General features: G+C 45.6%; 6 non-coding genes across 6 annotated transcripts; all 6 read left to right on the top strand.

Moving 5' to 3' along the window:
* Window positions 1–1760: 1760 nt before the first annotated feature.
* LOC130351287 (U2 spliceosomal RNA) lies at window positions 1761–1951 on the top strand. Its single transcript, XR_008888024.1, has one exon. It is a non-coding gene; the product is annotated as a U2 spliceosomal RNA (small nuclear RNA).
* Window positions 1952–4043: 2092 nt separating this feature from the next.
* Window positions 4044–4234, top strand: LOC130351299 (U2 spliceosomal RNA). The gene has a single exon (XR_008888035.1). It is a non-coding gene; the product is annotated as a U2 spliceosomal RNA (small nuclear RNA).
* Window positions 4235–6318: 2084 nt separating this feature from the next.
* Window positions 6319–6509, top strand: LOC130351285 (U2 spliceosomal RNA). The gene has a single exon (XR_008888022.1). It is a non-coding gene; the product is annotated as a U2 spliceosomal RNA (small nuclear RNA).
* A 2098-nt stretch (window positions 6510–8607) lies between these two features.
* Window positions 8608–8798, top strand: LOC130351301 (U2 spliceosomal RNA). Its single transcript, XR_008888037.1, has one exon. It is a non-coding gene; the product is annotated as a U2 spliceosomal RNA (small nuclear RNA).
* A 2070-nt stretch (window positions 8799–10868) lies between these two features.
* On the top strand, window positions 10869–11059 carry LOC130351284 (U2 spliceosomal RNA). Its single transcript, XR_008888021.1, has one exon. It is a non-coding gene; the product is annotated as a U2 spliceosomal RNA (small nuclear RNA).
* A 3648-nt stretch (window positions 11060–14707) lies between these two features.
* Window positions 14708–14898, top strand: LOC130351246 (U2 spliceosomal RNA). The gene has a single exon (XR_008887990.1). It is a non-coding gene; the product is annotated as a U2 spliceosomal RNA (small nuclear RNA).
* Window positions 14899–15566: the final 668 nt, after the last annotated feature.

Raw genomic sequence — 15566 nt, 5'->3', positions numbered from 1 at the left:
TATGAAGAAATATAAAATCTCATCCCTTCCCCAATATCGCGCCACACCCCTACCCCTTAATTCCCTGGTTGAACTTGATGGACATATGTCTTTTTTCGACCGTACTAACTATGTAACTATGTAACATAACATGGGGGGGGTCTCCTGGCTGTTCACACAGGTGTGTCATTGCTGTACATTGACCATGCATTGCTTCTGTGGTATTGCAAAGGCAAAGACAAATGCTTCCAGCCATCCATTGCACTAATGGATTGGTCATCAGCTGGCTGTCTATGTCCCGCATCAATATAGACCAAAGTACAGAGGGTTAGGCTATGCTATTGTGCACCTACCTGATGCATCAGAAGGTGCGAGGCCCTTGCTAAATTCTGTGCACAGACTTTGAGATCTATACTTTAGACTGTATCTAAACCTGCTCCAACATGGACTGACATTCTGGCCTACTTTCAGCCGATGCGACTTGTCTGTCGCTGAACAGTCGCTTTTTATGTATTCAGCACCTATGTATAATGTTGTAAAAATGCTCTAGAAGCTAAAGTCGCAGAAATGTCACACATATTTGGCCTGCAACTTTCTGTGCGACAAATTCAGACAGGAAAAATCAGTATAAATCCTTAGAAAATTATCCCCCAGTGTCTCCATCTGCTGGCGGTATTGAATAAGCATTGCTGCACTGATGGGGTATGCATTAGACGAAAAAAAAGAAGAAAAAGAAGAATAATACGCCCAGAAAAGAGGCGAAAAGGAGAAAAACGTAAAAAAACGTGAAAAAAAAGTAAGAGGAAGAGAAGGGAAAAAAAGGTGGAAATGGGTTTAAAAGTGATTTCGGCGGAGAAATATATATATATATATATATATATATATATATATATATATATATATATATACGCGCACACACACACATATATATAAACGTATTCTCCGTTGAGATATTGCAGCCGCTGCTGTGTCCAGGCCCAGGAGCCTTAGCACTGTGCTGTGATGTCACTCAATACCACTGACATCACTAGGTGTAAACAACATCTCTCCTTTGCTGTGTATGTGACTATGGAGCTGTTTGGTGATGTCGTCTATTATGGCCTTCATAGAAGCAACAGGAGATTGTTGCATCCATCTAGAACCCTCAGAACTACAGTGCTATGATGTCACTCACTTCCACAGGCCTTGCAGAGTGTAAACAACAACAACCCAGCTTTGTTGTGTATGTAACCATAGGGATTTGTGATGTCACCTAGAACCTTCACAGCAGCGACAGCTTTATGAGGAGCATCAGCACTGCTCTGCCTGAGCAGAACCATCACCGCCATAGGTTGTCAAATAACCCGGATTTAACCCACACAGGTAAGTCCAATGGGGTGCAGGCATGTCCTCTATGCTTACAGCTTCCCGTGGGTGTTGGTTTGATACCGTTTGGGGACAGCCAAGGAGGCATCTGCAGGCAACAAAGGTAGGTGTGTGCTTGTGTGTGTGTTTCCTATGCAGATCCTAAGCCCAGTGTCACATGCAAGTAGGAGGAGTAAGAAGGGTTCCTGGCAAATCCGGGTTATGGATTGCATTTAAAAAGGCCCCGTGGGAGTGCAATGGGCCCCTGTCTTGCTGCTTAGCAATAATGGTATGGGTTTAGGTTCTGCTGTGTGTACTGGTGGTTGACTGCCCCCCAGCCCAGAGTGTGCATGGAAAATTGTCTGGCAGCCTCCCTGACAGCAAGCAGTGATAGTGCCCATGAAGGGGACCTTGTTGGGCCCGCCCCTTTCACGGTTATCGCTTCTCGGCCTTTTGGCTAAGATCAAGTGTAGTATCTGTTCTTATCAGTTTAATATCTGATACGTCCCCTATCTGGGGACCATATATTAAATGGATTTTTGAGAACGGGGGCCGATTTCGAAGCTTGCTTCCGTCGCCCTATGCATTGACCCGATATGGCAGTATCTTCGGGTACAGTGCACCACCCCCTTACAGGGTTAAAAAGAAAGATTCCTACTTTCATTGCTACCTGCTTGCTGGCTAGCCAGCTAGCCAGCCCTGTGGGCCTTGCTGCTGCTGCTGCAGCCAAAAAACAAAAGGTGGTGCTGCTGCTGCTTCTGCTGCTTCTGCTTCTGCTTGTGTCTGGCCGCTGTTGGAGCGTCCAGGCACAGGACTTCTGCTGCTGCTGACTAAATGGCCTCCTTAATTGGATCATTTGAGTAGCCAGCACACCTGTGCAGGTAGGGCATGACATGATAGGCAGCTGCCTTGATAGCGGGTGGGTGCTGAATGTTCCTAATTGACAAAATAAGATTAATGCTTATGAAGAAATATAAAATCTCATCCCTTCCCCAATATCGCGCCACACCCCTACCCCTTAATTCCCTGGTTGAACTTGATGGACATATGTCTTTTTTCGACCGTACTAACTATGTAACTATGTAACATAACATGGGGGGGGTCTCCTGGCTGTTCACACAGGTGTGTCATTGCTGTACATTGACCATGCATTGCTTCTGTGGTATTGCAAAGGCAAAGACAAATGCTTCCAGCCATCCATTGCACTAATGGATTGGTCATCAGCTGGCTGTCTATGTCCCGCATCAATATAGACCAAAGTACAGAGGGTTAGGCTATGCTATTGTGCACCTACCTGATGCATCAGAAGGTGCGAGGCCCTTGCTAAATTCTGTGCACAGACTTTGAGATCTATACTTTAGACTGTATCTAAACCTGCTCCAACATGGACTGACATTCTGGCCTACTTTCAGCCGATGCGACTTGTCTGTCGCTGAACAGTCGCTTTTTATGTATTCAGCACCTATGTATAATGTTGTAAAAATGCTCTAGAAGCTAAAGTCGCAGAAATGTCACACATATTTGGCCTGCAACTTTCTGTGCGACAAATTCAGACAGGAAAAATCAGTATAAATCCTTAGAAAATTATCCCCCAGTGTCTCCATCTGCTGGCGGTATTGAATAAGCATTGCTGCACTGATGGGGTATGCATTAGACGAAAAAAAAGAAGAAAAAGAAGAATAATACGCCCAGAAAAGAGGCGAAAAGGAGAAAAACGTAAAAAAACGTGAAAAAAAAGTAAGAGGAAGAGAAGGGAAAAAAAGGTGGAAATGGGTTTAAAAGTGATTTCGGCGGAGAAATATATATATATATATATATATATATATATATATATATATATATATATACGCGCACACACACACATATATATAAACGTATTCTCCGTTGAGATATTGCAGCCGCTGCTGTGTCCAGGCCCAGGAGCCTTAGCACTGTGCTGTGATGTCACTCAATACCACTGACATCACTAGGTGTAAACAACATCTCTCCTTTGCTGTGTATGTGACTATGGAGCTGTTTGGTGATGTCGTCTATTATGGCCTTCATAGAAGCAACAGGAGATTGTTGCATCCATCTAGAACCCTCAGAACTACAGTGCTATGATGTCACTCACTTCCACAGGCCTTGCAGAGTGTAAACAACAACAACCCAGCTTTGTTGTGTATGTAACCATAGGGATTTGTGATGTCACCTAGAACCTTCACAGCAGCGACAGCTTTATGAGGAGCATCAGCACTGCTCTGCCTGAGCAGAACCATCACCGCCATAGGTTGTCAAATAACCCGGATTTAACCCACACAGGTAAGTCCAATGGGGTGCAGGCATGTCCTCTATGCTTACAGCTTCCCGTGGGTGTTGGTTTGATACCGTTTGGGGACAGCCAAGGAGGCATCTGCAGGCAACAAAGGTAGGTGTGTGCTTGTGTGTGTGTTTCCTATGCAGATCCTAAGCCCAGTGTCACATGCAAGTAGGAGGAGTAAGAAGGGTTCCTGGCAAATCCGGGTTATGGATTGCATTTAAAAAGGCCCCGTGGGAGTGCAATGGGCCCCTGTCTTGCTGCTTAGCAATAATGGTATGGGTTTAGGTTCTGCTGTGTGTACTGGTGGTTGACTGCCCCCCAGCCCAGAGTGTGCATGGAAAATTGTCTGGCAGCCTCCCTGACAGCAAGCAGTGATAGTGCCCATGAAGGGGACCTTGTTGGGCCCGCCCCTTTCACGGTTATCGCTTCTCGGCCTTTTGGCTAAGATCAAGTGTAGTATCTGTTCTTATCAGTTTAATATCTGATACGTCCCCTATCTGGGGACCATATATTAAATGGATTTTTGAGAACGGGGGCCGATTTCGAAGCTTGCTTCCGTCGCCCTATGCATTGACCCGATATGGTAGTATCTTCGGGTACAGTGCACCACCCCCTTACAGGGTTAAAAAGAAAGATTCCTACTTTCATTGCTACCTGCTTGCTGGCTAGCCAGCTAGCCAGCCCTGTGGGCCTTGCTGCTGCTGCTGCAGCCAAAAAACAAAAGGTGGTGCTGCTGCTGCTTCTGCTGCTTCTGCTTCTGCTTGTGTCTGGCCGCTGTTGGAGCGTCCAGGCACAGGACTTCTGCTGCTGCTGACTAAATGGCCTCCTTAATTGGATCATTTGAGTAGCCAGCACACCTGTGCAGGTAGGGCATGACATGATAGGCAGCTGCCTTGATAGCGGGTGGGTGCTGAATGTTCCTAATTGACAAAATAAGATTAATGCTTATGAAGAAATATAAAATCTCATCCCTTCCCCAATATCGCGCCACACCCCTACCCCTTAATTCCCTGGTTGAACTTGATGGACATATGTCTTTTTTCGACCGTACTAACTATGTAACTATGTAACATAACATGGGGGGGGTCTCCTGGCTGTTCACACAGGTGTGTCATTGCTGTACATTGACCATGCATTGCTTCTGTGGTATTGCAAAGGCAAAGACAAATGCTTCCAGCCATCCATTGCACTAATGGATTGGTCATCAGCTGGCTGTCTATGTCCCGCATCAATATAGACCAAAGTACAGAGGGTTAGGCTATGCTATTGTGCACCTACCTGATGCATCAGAAGGTGCGAGGCCCTTGCTAAATTCTGTGCACAGACTTTGAGATCTATACTTTAGACTGTATCTAAACCTGCTCCAACATGGACTGACATTCTGGCCTACTTTCAGCCGATGCGACTTGTCTGTCGCTGAACAGTCGCTTTTTATGTATTCAGCACCTATGTATAATGTTGTAAAAATGCTCTAGAAGCTAAAGTCGCAGAAATGTCACACATATTTGGCCTGCAACTTTCTGTGCGACAAATTCAGACAGGAAAAATCAGTATAAATCCTTAGAAAATTATCCCCCAGTGTCTCCATCTGCTGGCGGTATTGAATAAGCATTGCTGCACTGATGGGGTATGCATTAGACAAAAAAAAAGAAGAAAAAGAAGAATAATACGCCCAGAAAAGAGGCGAAAAGGAGAAAAACGTAAAAAAACGTGAAAAAAAAGTAAGAGGAAGAGAAGGGAAAAAAAGGTGGAAATGGGTTTAAAAGTGATTTCGGCGGAGAAATATATATATATATATATATATATATATATATATATATATACGCGCACACACACACATATATATAAACGTATTCTCCGTTGAGATATTGCAGCCGCTGCTGTGTCCAGGCCCAGGAGCCTTAGCACTGTGCTGTGATGTCACTCAATACCACTGACATCACTAGGTGTAAACAACATCTCTCCTTTGCTGTGTATGTGACTATGGAGCTGTTTGGTGATGTCGTCTATTATGGCCTTCATAGAAGCAACAGGAGATTGTTGCATCCATCTAGAACCCTCAGAACTACAGTGCTATGATGTCACTCACTTCCACAGGCCTTGCAGAGTGTAAACAACAACAACCCAGCTTTGTTGTGTATGTAACCATAGGGATTTGTGATGTCACCTAGAACCTTCACAGCAGCGACAGCTTTATGAGGAGCATCAGCACTGCTCTGCCTGAGCAGAACCATCACCGCCATAGGTTGTCAAATAACCCGGATTTAACCCACACAGGTAAGTCCAATGGGGTGCAGGCATGTCCTCTATGCTTACAGCTTCCCGTGGGTGTTGGTTTGATACCGTTTGGGGACAGCCAAGGAGGCATCTGCAGGCAACAAAGGTAGGTGTGTGCTTGTGTGTGTGTTTCCTATGCAGATCCTAAGCCCAGTGTCACATGCAAGTAGGAGGAGTAAGAAGGGTTCCTGGCAAATCCGGGTTATGGATTGCATTTAAAAAGGCCCCGTGGGAGTGCAATGGGCCCCTGTCTTGCTGCTTAGCAATAATGGTATGGGTTTAGGTTCTGCTGTGTGTACTGGTGGTTGACTGCCCCCCAGCCCAGAGTGTGCATGGAAAATTGTCTGGCAGCCTCCCTGACAGCAAGCAGTGATAGTGCCCATGAAGGGGACCTTGTTGGGCCCGCCCCTTTCACGGTTATCGCTTCTCGGCCTTTTGGCTAAGATCAAGTGTAGTATCTGTTCTTATCAGTTTAATATCTGATACGTCCCCTATCTGGGGACCATATATTAAATGGATTTTTGAGAACGGGGGCCGATTTCGAAGCTTGCTTCCGTCGCCCTATGCATTGACCCGATATGGCAGTATCTTCGGGTACAGTGCACCACCCCCTTACAGGGTTAAAAAGAAAGATTCCTACTTTCATTGCTACCTGCTTGCTGGCTAGCCAGCTAGCCAGCCCTGTGGGCCTTGCTGCTGCTGCTGCAGCCAAAAAACAAAAGGTGGTGCTGCTGCTGCTTCTGCTGCTTCTGCTTCTGCTTGTGTCTGGCCGCTGTTGGAGCGTCCAGGCACAGGACTTCTGCTGCTGCTGACTAAATGGCCTCCTTAATTGGATCATTTGAGTAGCCAGCACACCTGTGCAGGTAGGGCATGACATGATAGGCAGCTGCCTTGATAGCGGGTGGGTGCTGAATGTTCCTAATTGACAAAATAAGATTAATGCTTATGAAGAAATATAAAATCTCATCCCTTCCCCAATATCGCGCCACACCCCTACCCCTTAATTCCCTGGTTGAACTTGATGGACATATGTCTTTTTTCGACCGTACTAACTATGTAACTATGTAACATAACATGGGGGGGGTCTCCTGGCTGTTCACACAGGTGTGTCATTGCTGTACATTGACCATGCATTGCTTCTGTGGTATTGCAAAGGCAAAGACAAATGCTTCCAGCCATCCATTGCACTAATGGATTGGTCATCAGCTGGCTGTCTATGTCCCGCATCAATATAGACCAAAGTACAGAGGGTTAGGCTATGCTATTGTGCACCTACCTGATGCATCAGAAGGTGCGAGGCCCTTGCTAAATTCTGTGCACAGACTTTGAGATCTATACTTTAGACTGTATCTAAACCTGCTCCAACATGGACTGACATTCTGGCCTACTTTCAGCCGATGCGACTTGTCTGTCGCTGAACAGTCGCTTTTTATGTATTCAGCACCTATGTATAATGTTGTAAAAATGCTCTAGAAGCTAAAGTCGCAGAAATGTCACACATATTTGGCCTGCAACTTTCTGTGCGACAAATTCAGACAGGAAAAATCAGTATAAATCCTTAGAAAATTATCCCCCAGTGTCTCCATCTGCTGGCGGTATTGAATAAGCATTGCTGCACTGATGGGGTATGCATTAGACGAAAAAAAAGAAGAAAAAGAAGAATAATACGCCCAGAAAAGAGGCGAAAAGGAGAAAAACGTAAAAAAACGTGAAAAAAAAGTAAGAGGAAGAGAAGGGAAAAAAAGGTGGAAATGGGTTTAAAAGTGATTTCGGCGGAGAAATATATATATATATATATATATATATATATATATATATATATATATATATATATACGCGCACACACACACATATATATAAACGTATTCTCCGTTGAGATATTGCAGCCGCTGCTGTGTCCAGGCCCAGGAGCCTTAGCACTGTGCTGTGATGTCACTCAATACCACTGACATCACTAGGTGTAAACAACATCTCTCCTTTGCTGTGTATGTGACTATGGAGCTGTTTGGTGATGTCGTCTATTATGGCCTTCATAGAAGCAACAGGAGATTGTTGCATCCATCTAGAACCCTCAGAACTACAGTGCTATGATGTCACTCACTTCCACAGGCCTTGCAGAGTGTAAACAACAACAACCCAGCTTTGTTGTGTATGTAACCATAGGGATTTGTGATGTCACCTAGAACCTTCACAGCAGCGACAGCTTTATGAGGAGCATCAGCACTGCTCTGCCTGAGCAGAACCATCACCGCCATAGGTTGTCAAATAACCCGGATTTAACCCACACAGGTAAGTCCAATGGGGTGCAGGCATGTCCTCTATGCTTACAGCTTCCCGTGGGTGTTGGTTTGATACCGTTTGGGGACAGCCAAGGAGGCATCTGCAGGCAACAAAGGTAGGTGTGTGCTTGTGTGTGTGTTTCCTATGCAGATCCTAAGCCCAGTGTCACATGCAAGTAGGAGGAGTAAGAAGGGTTCCTGGCAAATCCGGGTTATGGATTGCATTTAAAAAGGCCCCGTGGGAGTGCAATGGGCCCCTGTCTTGCTGCTTAGCAATAATGGTATGGGTTTAGGTTCTGCTGTGTGTACTGGTGGTTGACTGCCCCCCAGCCCAGAGTGTGCATGGAAAATTGTCTGGCAGCCTCCCTGACAGCAAGCAGTGATAGTGCCCATGAAGGGGACCTTGTTGGGCCCGCCCCTTTCACGGTTATCGCTTCTCGGCCTTTTGGCTAAGATCAAGTGTAGTATCTGTTATTATCAGTTTAATATCTGATACGTCCCCTATCTGGGGACCATATATTAAATGGATTTTTGAGAACGGGGGCCGATTTCGAAGCTTGCTTCCGTCGCCCTATGCATTGACCCGATATGGCAGTATCTTCGGGTACAGTGCACCACCCCCTTACAGGGTTAAAAAGAAAGATTCCTACTTTCATTGCTACCTGCTTGCTGGCTAGCCAGCTAGCCAGCCCTGTGGGCCTTGCTGCTGCTGCTGCAGCCAAAAAACAAAAGGTGGTGCTGCTGCTGCTTCTGCTGCTTCTGCTTCTGCTTGTGTCTGGCCGCTGTTGGAGCGTCCAGGCACAGGACTTCTGCTGCTGCTGACTAAATGGCCTCCTTAATTGGATCATTTGAGTAGCCAGCACACCTGTGCAGGTAGGGCATGACATGATAGGCAGCTGCCTTGATAGCGGGTGGGTGCTGAATGTTCCTAATTGACAAAATAAGATTAATGCTTATGAAGAAATATAAAATCTCATCCCTTCCCCAATATCGCGCCACACCCCTACCCCTTAATTCCCTGGTTGAACTTGATGGACATATGTCTTTTTTCGACCGTACTAACTATGTAACTATGTAACATAACATGGGGGGGGTCTCCTGGCTGTTCACACAGGTGTGTCATTGCTGTACATTGACCATGCATTGCTTCTGTGGTATTGCAAAGGCAAAGACAAATGCTTCCAGCCATCCATTGCACTAATGGATTGGTCATCAGCTGGCTGTCTATGTCCCGCATCAATATAGACCAAAGTACAGAGGGTTAGGCTATGCTATTGTGCACCTACCTGATGCATCAGAAGGTGCGAGGCCCTTGCTAAATTCTGTGCACAGACTTTGAGATCTATACTTTAGACTGTATCTAAACCTGCTCCAACATGGACTGACATTCTGGCCTACTTTCAGCCGATGCGACTTGTCTGTCGCTGAACAGTCGCTTTTTATGTATTCAGCACCTATGTATAATGTTGTAAAAATGCTCTAGAAGCTAAAGTCGCAGAAATGTCACACATATTTGGCCTGCAACTTTCTGTGCGACAAATTCAGACAGGAAAAATCAGTATAAATCCTTAGAAAATTATCCCCCAGTGTCTCCATCTGCTGGCGGTATTGAATAAGCATTGCTGCACTGATGGGGTATGCATTAGACGAAAAAAAAGAAGAAAAAGAAGAATAATACGCCCAGAAAAGAGGCGAAAAGGAGAAAAACGTAAAAAAACGTGAAAAAAAAGTAAGAGGAAGAGAAGGGAAAAAAAGGTGGAAATGGGTTTAAAAGTGATTTCGGCGGAGAAATATATATATATATATATATATATATACGCGCACACACACACATATATATAAACGTATTCTCCGTTGAGATATTGCAGCCGCTGCTGTGTCCAGGCCCAGGAGCCTTAGCACTGTGCTGTGATGTCACTCAATACCACTGACATCACTAGGTGTAAACAACATCTCTCCTTTGCTGTGTATGTGACTATGGAGCTGTTTGGTGATGTCGTCTATTATGGCCTTCATAGAAGCAACAGGAGATTGTTGCATCCATCTAGAACCCTCAGAACTACAGTGCTATGATGTCACTCACTTCCACAGGCCTTGCAGAGTGTAAACAACAACAACCCAGCTTTGTTGTGTATGTAACCATAGGGATTTGTGATGTCACCTAGAACCTTCACAGCAGCGACAGCTTTATGAGGAGCATCAGCACTGCTCTGCCTGAGCAGAACCATCACCGCCATAGGTTGTCAAATAACCCGGATTTAACCCACACAGGTAAGTCCAATGGGGTGCAGGCATGTCCTCTATGCTTACAGCTTCCCGTGGGTGTTGGTTTGATACCGTTTGGGGACAGCCAAGGAGGCATCTGCAGGCAACAAAGGTAGGTGTGTGCTTGTGTGTGTGTTTCCTATGCAGATCCTAAGCCCAGTGTCACATGCAAGTAGGAGGAGTAAGAAGGGTTCCTGGCAAATCCGGGTTATGGATTGCATTTAAAAAGGCCCCGTGGGAGTGCAATGGGCCCCTGTCTTGCTGCTTAGCAATAATGGTATGGGTTTAGGTTCTGCTGTGTGTACTGGTGGTTGACTGCCCCCCAGCCCAGAGTGTGCATGGAAAATTGTCTGGCAGCCTCCCTGACAGCAAGCAGTGATAGTGCCCATGAAGGGGACCTTGTTGGGCCCGCCCCTTTCACGGTTATCGCTTCTCGGCCTTTTGGCTAAGATCAAGTGTAGTATCTGTTCTTATCAGTTTAATATCTGATACGTCCCCTATCTGGGGACCATATATTAAATGGATTTTTGAGAACGGGGGCCGATTTCGAAGCTTGCTTCCGTCGCCCTATGCATTGACCCGATATGGCAGTATCTTCGGGTACAGTGCACCACCCCCTTACAGGGTTAAAAAGAAAGATTCCTACTTTCATTGCTACCTGCTTGCTGGCTAGCCAGCTAGCCAGCCCTGTGGGCCTTGCTGCTGCTGCTGCAGCCAAAAAACAAAAGGTGGTGCTGCTGCTGCTTCTGCTGCTTCTGCTTCTGCTTGTGTCTGGCCGCTGTTGGAGCGTCCAGGCACAGGACTTCTGCTGCTGCTGACTAAATGGCCTCCTTAATTGGATCATTTGAGTAGCCAGCACACCTGTGCAGGTAGGGCATGACATGATAGGCAGCTGCCTTGATAGCGGGTGGGTGCTGAATGTTCCTAATTGACAAAATAAGATTAATGCTTATGAAGAAATATAAAATCTCATCCCTTCCCCAATATCGCGCCACACCCCTACCCCTTAATTCCCTGGTTGAACTTGATGGACATATGTCTTTTTTCGACCGTACTAACTATGTAACTATGTAACATAACATGGGGGGGGTCTCCTGGCTGTTCACACAGGTGTGTCATTGCTGTACATTGACCATGCATTGCTTCTGTGGTATTGCAAAGGCAAAGACAAATGCTTCCAGCCATCCATTGCACTAATGGATTGGTCATCAGCTGGCTGTCTATGTCCCGCATCAATATAGACCAAAGTACAGAGGGTTAGGCTATGCTATTGTGCACCTACCTGATGCATCAGAAGGTGCGAGGCCCTTGCTAAATTCTGTGCACAGACTTTGAGATCTATACTTTAGACTGTATCTAAACCTGCTCCAACATGGACTGACATTCTGGCCTACTTTCAGCCGATGCGACTTGTCTGTCGCTGAACAGTCGCTTTTTATGTATTCAGCACCTATGTATAATGTTGTAAAAATGCTCTAGAAGCTAAAGTCGCAGAAATGTCACACATATTTGGCCTGCAACTTTCTGTGCGACAAATTCAGACAGGAAAAATCAGTATAAATCCTTAGAAAATTATCCCCCAGTGTCTCCATCTGCTGGCGGTATTGAATAAGCATTGCTGCACTGATGGGGTATGCATTAGACGAAAAAAAAGAAGAAAAAGAAGAATAATACGCCCAGAAAAGAGGCGAAAAGGAGAAAAACGTAAAAAAACGTGAAAAAAAAGTAAGAGGAAGAGAAGGGAAAAAAAGGTGGAAATGGGTTTAAAAGTGATTTCGGCGGAGAAATATATATATATATATATATATATATATATATATATATATATATATATATACGCGCACACACACACATATATATAAACGTATTCTCCGTTGAGATATTGCAGCCGCTGCTGTGTCCAGGCCCAGGAGCCTTAGCACTGTGCTGTGATGTCACTCAATACCACTGACATCACTAGGTGTAAACAACATCTCTCCTTTGCTGTGTATGTGACTATGGAGCTGTTTGGTGATGTCGTCTATTATGGCCTTCATAGAAGCAACAGGAGATTGTTGCATCCATCTAGAACCCTCAGAACTACAGTGCTATGATGTCACTCACTTCCACAGGCCTTGCAGAGTGTAAACAACAACAACCCAGCTTTGTTGTGTATGTAACCATAGGGATTTGTGATGTCACCTAGAACCTTCACAGCAGCGACAGCTTTATGAGGAGCATCAGCACTGCTCTGCCTGAGCAGAACCATCACCGCCATAGGTTGTCAAATAACCCGGATTTAACCCACACAGGTAAGTCCAATGGGGTGCAGGCATGTCCTCTATGCTTACAGCTTCCCGTGGGTGTTGGTTTGATACCGTTTGGGGACAGCCAAGGAGGCATCTGCAGGCAACAAAGGTAGGTGTGTGCTTGTGTGTGTGTTTCCTATGCAGATCCTAAGCCCAGTGTCACATGCAAGTAGGAGGAGTAAGAAGGGTTCCTGGCAAATCCGGGTTATGGATTGCATTTAAAAAGGCCCCGTGGGAGTGCAATGGGCCCCTGTCTTGCTGCTTAGCAATAATGGTATGGGTTTAGGTTCTGCTGTGTGTACTGGTGGTTGACTGCCCCCCAGCCCAGAGTGTGCATGGAAAATTGTCTGGCAGCCTCCCTGACAGCAAGCAGTGATAGTGCCCATGAAGGGGACCTTGTTGGGCCCGCCCCTTTCACGGTTATCGCTTCTCGGCCTTTTGGCTAAGATCAAGTGTAGTTCTGCTCACTTGGTCTGGCCAGAGGGTGTCTGGGGTACCCGGCTCCTTTGCCTGGGGGGATCGTCCTTCTTAACGGAGGGACTTCACCCCCCTGCTGCTATTAGGGAGCCGGCCTAGTCCCCAGACAACGGGAGGCGATCCACACCCACCTACCTGCTTGCGTGGGGGAGGTGCCTGGATACCTTGGAGATGGCTGAAGATCGTGGATCTGCTTCTGAAGGTGTACCATCCTTCGCAAGATTACGGAATGGAGTGCGGATTTCCTTGCAGGATGTGCGGAAAAAGGAGAGAGGCCTGGTATTCGTGGTCGAGGATGTTTTGTTCAAGCTCTTGGAGATCAGGAAGGAACAAATTCTTTCCATGCTGGAATTTCCAAAGAGTGGATACTATGATGTTGTGCTTATGTCAGAAGAGGACTATGATGTATTCTGGAGCCGTTTTCAGCAAAGGAAAGGAAGTTCGGTCCTGGAGGGAGTGGGGATAATTCCACACTTCCCTCGCAGAGAAAGACTGGTGACTGTAAGAATGTACAGCCCATATACACCAGAAGAAGACATTGTTACTTTCCTGTTAAGATTTTGTGATAATGTATTGCCCAAAGGTAAGATTTTGAACCAGTTTGGATTATGGACTACCAAATGGAAGTTTGAAGTAAAATTTAAAGAAACGGTGGATGGTAAGCTAATAGTCCCGCCAGGGCGGTTTAAAATTGGAACGGTAAACGGTGACTTGTTTTTCTCCGGCATGCAAGAGTTTTGCCGTAAGTGTAAGCAGTATGGCCATAGTAAGGATGTATGTACATTCCTGTGGTGCTTCAAGTGCCAAGAAGAAGGTCATGAGGCGGAGAATTGTGAGAAGAAGAAGAAGTGCCATCTGTGTGGGAATGAGGGCCATCTTCTTGGCTCTTGTCCCAAGAAAAAGGTTGGGAAAAAAGAGGCGGTTAAAAGAAGCCGAGAGGAAGTAGTTGAAGCAAAAGAGCCTGAGCTAGAACAGGTTCCAATAAGAAGAGCAGCGGAACAGAAGAAAAAGAAAGAGGTGGAAGAGTTTGTGCCGTCACAATATGGTGGTGTGCTTGGAAGTTTATTGGAGAATCTGTCAGAAACAGAAAGACGGACATTTGATAAAGAAATGATTGAGCTAAAAGCAAGATTTAAGTCACGGGAGGAGGAGGTGCGGGACAAAGTTTATTTTTCTTTTAAGGCGGATATGAATCGTTTCATTGAAGCGTATAAAATTCCAGCCTGGTTGGCATCTCAAGCCAAGAGTGATGTGACTAGAGGGAATATCAGTCTAGGTTTGATTGATTTCCTAACGGTGTATGCTTGGAGGAAGGGAATGACTTTCTAATGGAGATTTGTTAATTAGAAAGTAAGGTATGGTTTAGTTATTTTATGAGTTTTTTCTTTATGTATTGATTTTAAAATGTTTCTTTTTATTTCATTTGGTGTTTAAGAAAAGAAATTAAATTATGTTACCCAAGGATGAACACAATAATTGAGTTTCAAATAAGATCTTGGAACTCTGAGTGAGTTCTGAGGGCAACTTAAAAAAAAAATCTGTTCTTATCAGTTTAATATCTGATACGTCCCCTATCTGGGGACCATATATTAAATGGATTTTTGAGAACGGGGGCCGATTTCGAAGCTTGCTTCCGTCGCCCTATGCATTGACCCGATATGGCAGTATCTTCGGGTACAGTGCACCACCCCCTTACAGGGTTAAAAAGAAAGATTCCTACTTTCATTGCTACCTGCTTGCTGGCTAGCCAGCTAGCCAGCCCTGTGGGCCTTGCTGCTGCTGCTGCAGCCAAAAAACAAAAGGTGGTGCTGCTGCTGCTTCTGCTGCTTCTGCTTCTGCTTGTGTCTGGCCGCTGTTGGAGCGTCCAGGCACAGGACTTCTGCTGCTGCTGACTAAATGGCCTCCTTAATTGGATCATTTGAGTAGCCAGCACACCTGTGCAGGTAGGGCATGACATGATAGGCAGCTGCCTTGATAGCGGGTGGGTGCTGAATGTTCCTAATTGACAAAATAAGATTAATGCTTATGAAGAAATATAAAATCTCATCCCTTCCCCAATATCGCGCCACACCCCTACCCCTTAATTCCCTGGTTGAACTTGATGGACATATGTCTTTTTTCGACCGTACTAACTATGTAACTATGTAACATAACATGGGGGGGGTCTCCTGGCTGTTCACACAGGTGTGTCATTACTGTACATTGACCATGCATTGCTTCTGTGGTATTGCAAAGGCAAAGACAAATGCTTCCAGCCATCCATTGCACTAATGGATTGGTCATCAGCTGGCTGTCTATGTCCCGCATCAATATAGACCAAAGTACAGAGGGTTAGGCTATGCTATTGTGCACCTACCT

The sequence above is a fragment of the Hyla sarda genome, unplaced genomic scaffold, assembly GCF_029499605.1.
Source record: "Hyla sarda isolate aHylSar1 unplaced genomic scaffold, aHylSar1.hap1 scaffold_966, whole genome shotgun sequence".
Lineage (NCBI taxonomy): Eukaryota > Metazoa > Chordata > Amphibia > Anura > Hylidae > Hyla > Hyla sarda.
The sequence above is the reverse complement of the archived record's forward strand: the minus strand, read 5'-3'. Positions and strand labels throughout refer to the sequence as shown.